The 6,938-nt window shown below is 35.0% G+C and overlaps 1 long non-coding RNA gene across 3 annotated transcripts; it reads left to right on the forward strand.

The window, feature by feature from the left end:
- Positions 1-218: 218 nt before the first annotated feature.
- Positions 219-5,259, forward strand: LOC134271599 (uncharacterized). 3 transcript variants are annotated; one of them, XR_009993056.1, is made up of 4 exons: positions 219-313; positions 664-712; positions 3,588-3,734; positions 4,841-5,258. It is a non-coding gene; the product is annotated as an uncharacterized LOC134271599 (long non-coding RNA). The 3 variants fall into 3 exon arrangements; XR_009993057.1 differs by having other exon boundaries at positions 3,591-3,734; XR_009993058.1 differs by having other exon boundaries at positions 227-303; positions 644-712; positions 4,841-5,259.
- The last annotated feature ends 1,679 nt before the right edge of the window (positions 5,260-6,938 follow it).

A 6,938-nucleotide genomic window follows, 5' to 3' on the forward strand; every position in this document is an offset into this window, starting at 1 on the left:
AATTGGACGAAATACAATCTTCAGTAAGTAAAATATGAATACTCGTTATAAATTACATTTGATCTGACTGTAACTTACAGTGTAAGCAGGTCTATTTATCATTTTATGCGTTGTTTTGGAGCATATGTGCAAAAACAACAACTGCACAATTTAAATTGACATCAGTCAAACATTCTGTGAAGTATAAATACGTCACAATAATTCTATCTGTTTCATTGCTAATCCATATTTTTTAGGATTCCCATTATCTGAGGTATTCTCAACAACATGACATGTAGCGATGTACGAAGAGAAAAATCAAAGGTAAGTAAAGGTAAGTTGAACAATATTTCACTGATGCATAAATATCAATCAATCATTGTAATAAGATTCATAATATGACTGCTTGATGCATAGAATGCATGAAGTAAGTGCATGAATATAGTTAGATATCATAGATCAAATATTTACAGATCATCGAAAGTATAAAAACTCAACATATAAATCTCTTCTCATTTTCGCAAGAATGTTCAAGAAAACAATTAAAATTTCATGCGAAAAATCAGCAAATGTCAAATATTCATATTATCTAGCTACTTCAAAAACGTTGGTTTATTCTCACCAACAGTTTCATTGTTTGTTACATTTTCAGTGTGTTTTGTAGGGATATCAACATGATCAAAGGGCAGAGCAGATTTACCACAAGATCTGGTTGTAACAGAACAGTTTTCAGGTAAATTTAAGCTCTTAGTGTTTTCGTTAGGATCTAAACTAACAATGTTGTTTACCTCCTTGCCCATAGTCCCTGTCAGATAAATTAGGTGAACTTGTTAGGGCACGCTTTAGCTTGTCAAAAGATTTGTGACAATCTTCGTCCCAAACAAATTTATGACTTAGTTCAGTCAGTTTCATAGTTGCCAACCTCCAGCATGTAAAAATCTGGTCATGACCAGATTTGGAAAGTAAAAAATCTGGTCATAACGCGTAACGGCATTCACGACATATTTACCATGATTAAATTTTATACATATATATACAAAGTATTTGTGTATTGAGAATTCTTTTATTGAAAAAGGATTTAATTTATTATGACAAAAAATTCATACATAATTTGATTAAAATTTACATGTTAAAAATGAAAATTGAAGTTTTCATATTTCAGTATTGACCTGAAGTAAGTGTGCATTTTTTTTAAAAGGCTTTTCAGTTTCTGCTAAATTTGAAAGTATACCAATTTCAGTTTTAAAGTTATTTTTCCTCTATCTTAATTAAACAACTACTGCAATATGTTTTAAATGTGAAGTTAGGCCTACACTGTCTTCGATCACTTTATTTTATCTAGAATGAAAGTTTTTTTCCCCAAGATTCCTTGATATGTACATAAATATCGTTTCTCTTTTTCTTGGTTCAATCAGAGACATGTGTTTGGTTCAATGTGTTCCTGTTGGCCCTGATAACGATCTACTTCTATCAGAAGCCATTTTAATTGACTTCAAACATTGATTTGTCAAAACAACACCCAGTTAATTGTTTATACTTGCACAGATAATTAATCCATCGGCATTGTTTACGTAGATCTAAGCTTGGGTTGTAACTGGAAGTTAAAAATGCAACCTAATTTACGAACAAAATCAGGAAATCGGGAGATTTTCGGGTTGTTCGGCAAAAATCGGGTGAAAAGCATGACCCTTTGGGTCATAAAAAATAATCGGGTTACGGGTTGAAAAATCGGGTGTAACCCGACGAAATCGGGTGAGTTGGCAACTATGGTCAGTTTGTGCAAGGGTCTAGCCTTATCAGAAAATTTAATTGAGAAACTACTCTGAAATTCTATGAACAATTTTCTTAATTTTTGCTGTTGTTCTTGATCAATGTTTTTACAAGAATTCTCAAACACAGACTTCAAATGTTCAGGAAAATTTTCATTTGTTTTCATTTCATGTTTTGTCAAAACACTTATTGATTGGGGAGTACTTTCAATGATCTCTGAAGTGTCTTCTAAATTTGCCACAACAGTCCCTTTGAAAATTTTGGCACTCTTATCACCTAAGTTCATGTATCGAACAGGTACTTTATCAGTTTCAACTTTTGCCAAAATCTTGGGAACTAATACACCATGTTCATCTAAAAATTTTGCCACAGGCTTTAACAAAGTAACCTTGTCATTAAATAATGGGTTTTCCACTTTAGCCGGGGCAATAAATTCACTGAGAGGGGGAATCTCTATAGTTTCTGCCAAAACTACCTTACAACATTGCTTATTCAAAGCTTCATGTGTAAAGCAAGAAATGTCTATCCCCTTTATTCTAAGTTTCATTTTGTTCAACAGAACATCACAGTTGTGGTCTTTCATAAAATCTAAACCCAAAATACATTCGTTTTGGATATTAGCCACTAAAACACTATGATTCACAGTAACATCTCCCACACATATTTTCACTAGGCATTCCCCTAGGACAGATATTTTCTCCCCACTAACAGAGGTTAGATTTACAAATGAAGGGTTCAAATCTAATTATGCCCCCCTTCGAAGAAGGGAGGGCATATTGCTTTGCTGCTGTCTGTCGGTCGGTCGGTCGGTCTGTCGGTCGGTCTGTCGGTCCACTTAGTTTCCGTTCATTTTCTTCGCAACCCTTGCACATACTGAAATGAAATTTGGTATACAGATATATCACATGAATATCTAGGGAAAGTTCTGTTTTGGTTACGATTGCACCATATTTGACACAGTTATGCCCCTTGGACTTAGAAAAATTTCAATTATTTGCAGTTTCCGTTCATTTTCTTCGCAACCGTTGCACACACTGAAATGAAATTTTGTATACTGATATATCACATAAATTTTTAGGTCACGTTCTGTTTTGGGTACGATCGCTCCATTTTTGACAGAGTCATGCCCCTTGGACATAGAAAAATTCCAATTATTTGAAGTTTCAATTCATTTTTTTTTCACAACTGTTGCACACACTGAAATGAAATTAAGTATACAGATTTATCACATTAATATCTAGGTCGAGTTCTGTTTTAGGTATGGTTGCACCATTTTTGACAGAGTTATGACCCTTAGACTTAAAAAAAATTCCAATTATTTGCAGTTTTCGTTCATTTTCTTTGTAGAGGTTGCACATACTGAGATGAAATTTGGTATACAGATTTATCAGATTAATATCTAGATCAAGTTCTGTTTTCGGTACAATCGCACTATTTTTGACAGAGTTATGCCCTTTTGGATTTAGAAAAATTTCCAATTTTGGGGGGAGGGGGGCATAAGTGTTTTACAAACATCTCTTGTTTCTCCTTTAACTCTGAACTGTCTGCAAATTCGGAGCTAATAATTGTTACACTAGCTCCTGTGTCAACCATCATTGTAGTTCGAATATTCTCAATTTTGCCTACTACAAAAATTCCTTCACCACAACCCTTTATATCACCTACTCTCTCATTTTTAGGTGCATTTTCACACATAACAATTTTCTCAACATCATTTTCTGATTTATTGTTCTCAATATCATTTCCTAGTTTATTGTTCGTCAAAGTTTCATTCTCAGGTACATTAACTGTCTTTTGACATGTTTGAGGACTCTTTTTAATTTGCTCATTTCTTCCAGCAGGAAGAGGTCCTCTTGTATAAACTTTGTTTAACATTGAATGGGGCCTACCCCTGCGCTTTGTCGACTTCCGCCCCCTGAATTCGACACGGGAAAGTTTCCCTGATTTGAGGATTGGAAGCGACCATTTTGAGATTGTCTATTTTGGTAAGCATTTCTTCTCTCAAAATTATTTGCATTGTATGGCTGCCTAACTTGAAATAGATTGTTCTGTCGATCATTTTGTGCATTCCTGAACCGAGGATGCACCTCGCCTGAATGAGAAAAGTTAGGTCTTGAATTAAGACCATCTTTAAGGAGTGATCTAATCTCTTTTGTAAGTGATTGGAGATCATCTCTTAAGACCCTATTTTCTTGTTTGATTGAGGCGAGGAGATTGGTATCCATTTCTGGATGTATGGCATTGACAACTTTTACCCTCTGTGCATCAGCCAGTTTGTGGGTTTCAAGTCTTATAGCCAATATCTCAGCCTCATTAATGTCTCTGGGTCTACTTTCTCTCAAGCGAAGGCGCATATCCGGATCAGGAAGTGCATCTATGAAGTGATCTAATGATAGAACATTTGTCAAGTTTGAGTCGGCAGTAGGATATGCTTGCCTAGTAAGTTTCTTGATAGATTGTGCAAGTTCAGATAAAGATTCTTTGTCACCCTTGGTTTTTGTCTTTAACTTGGCTCTGAACATTTCAGATCGTTCAACTGAACCATATCGCCTATCAAGAATCTTGACTAGGGAAACATAATCTCTGCGCTGAACTTCGTTAAGTTCACTTAAAAGTGCACGAGCCCCTCCCGCTAAACTGCTAGCTAGGTATAGTGACTTTGCCCTGTAATTCCAACCATGTAAATCGACCAAGATTTCGAATTGGGCTAGATAATCCCCAAAATCTTCTGACCCATCAAATGTAGGTGGTTTAATAGATACAATTGGTTTAGAATTGAAAGGGGAAGGAACTCTATTTCCATTGTAATTTATCTCCCTTGCAGAAGCATTTATTTGACTGATACTTTCCCCAGCCCCAATGACAGGAGACTGATCATGAAAATCCAGGGACTCTCTACACCCATGCACTTGATATCTGATTGCATTATCTTTGGGGGTCCCCTTTTGTTTTAACTCATCAACTTGTTCTTGTAATTGACGAGAATCTCGTCTCATGTTTGACAATTGTTCATCTATGTCTTGTCTCATGTTTAAGACTTCTTTGTTCATCATTTCTACAGCTCTTAACAAAAGTTCATTTATATTTTCAGCCTTGTCAGAGCCTGATTTCTGTATAGGAGAAGAGGTACCGGACCGTTGATACTCATCACAAGTGATGTCATCATTCAGATCGCAGGACCTGCACCCATTCTCCTCAGAAGCTTCAAATTGGCTGTTATTATTTGACATTTTGACTTTTGTTATTGGCTATTGCAACACAAATTTTATGTGTTTATATATCAATGTGCTTGTCGTTGTCAATAGACTTAACAAGGCAATATTTTAAGATCCTGATGTAGAATTTCGATCAACCAGAATAAAAGGAAGTCTTTATCCCACTTCTGACACCAATTGTTACGACTTACGGCTTTATATGTTTAGCGGCGTAACATTGTGGGGCTCCTTAATCTGAATGTTGAACGAAAGACAACAGGATATAATTTGTTTTCAATATTTTATTAAATTTTATTCAATAAACATACAAAAATATTCTTCTTTGGCTCTGCGGTCCTCACCTGAAATAAAAACAAACCAACCACCCTTTCCAACAAGTGTTAATTTATAAACCACCCTTAACCTCAAACCCTTTAATAAATGCAAATAGACCTAATGCCTTCAGGTCTTGAATAAAGTTCCAACTAGTAATTTCTTCACTTAGTGAGTATAAATACAAAATGTCAGGTTATAGCAAACAACTAATTGTATAGGGACAAAAAGTTATGCTAATATCTCAATACAATGCGTCTAGCATTTGTTAACATTCAAAGGATGTAGCAAACAACTAATTGTATAGGGACAAAAAGTTATGCTAACATCTCAACAAAACTCAATACAATGCACCATGCATTTGTTAGTTTGTTGTTAGTAATAATGTCAGGAGTTATAAATATCAAGTTCAGGTCACTTCTTGTGCCTTAGTAAATACTACTCAACAATAAACAATAACGATGAGTTCAGACCACTACTTGCGTCTGAGTAAAATGAATGAATAAACGCAATCAAACGTTGCTAACAAATTCAGGTTAATAATTACCCATCATGTCAATTTGTCTCTCTGTCTAAAACAGAACCCTTTGTGATGGGGAGACTGCCTTGTTCGGAGTTGGTCCGTCAGGTAGACCTTTCCGTGGGTGAGACCGCAGGCGTCTGACCGTTAGACGCTGGGGGCTCGTATATAAAGCCTTTACAACCTTTATGACGTCAATTACTCAATGCATGAGATTTGGCGCCATAACGTCAAAGAGCTGGAAGACCTCGGATGCACTTAACTATTATACGCATCTGAGGTGTTCCGAATGTAGTTTACATCTTTTACCGCTTAGTATGAAAAGCAGAGTGTAATTGTAGGGTTTTACACTAATTATCAATGAATGGATTTATTAACTATAAAAATTATCAAAGGTAAGCACATTAGGTACTATGTAATTGCATTTATGATGCAGTCAATGGTTTATTTACGTTGCATATTCCTCAAAACATGAAGGAAATTCGGAATGAGGTGAACAATTTGCACCCAGATCATAATAAATCCCAAATAACATTAATGAATAATAACTGATAACTAATAATAAATGTCAACACATATCATTTATTCAATAATTCATCGAATCATTATTTTAACGATTCATATCACAAGAAACATCTTGTTTACTTATTCATCACAATAGTGGAGAATGCCAAATTCGTAACATTTATATGATTTATATAATCATTTCAAAAGTGGTTGTATTTCAATAGTGGTAACTAACTATGTTTGCTATTGAAATGCACTCTCAACCACTATTGATATAATTATTTCAATAGTGGTCGTATTTCAATAGTGTTGTAACACAGCAGGTTAACAAATGGATATACGTATGTGTGTAGGTGGTCAGTTCTGATCATATTTAATACCAATGAGTGTATTTTAGGGTTAAATTCAAAGTTCCTTTGATCTGAAGTACAATCTAATTTTCACGGTATCTGATTTTCGATCCATATAAAGTCACGTATTAAAAGATTGAGGGGCAAAATGAAAACCATCTATCCTTCTGTGTTCAATAAACCAGAAGTGAAAAAAGAATTAGATAGATTACACGATCAGTACGTACTGGTTCCTGCCGACAAAGCAGGTAACAACATTGTCTTCGTTTGTAAGGCTCATTATAT

Source organism: Saccostrea cucullata, unplaced genomic scaffold, assembly GCF_032062105.1.
Source record: "Saccostrea cucullata isolate Sc308-1 unplaced genomic scaffold, CSIRO_AGI_Scuc_v1 ctg7537, whole genome shotgun sequence".
NCBI classification, from domain to species: domain Eukaryota; kingdom Metazoa; phylum Mollusca; class Bivalvia; order Ostreida; family Ostreidae; genus Saccostrea; species Saccostrea cuccullata.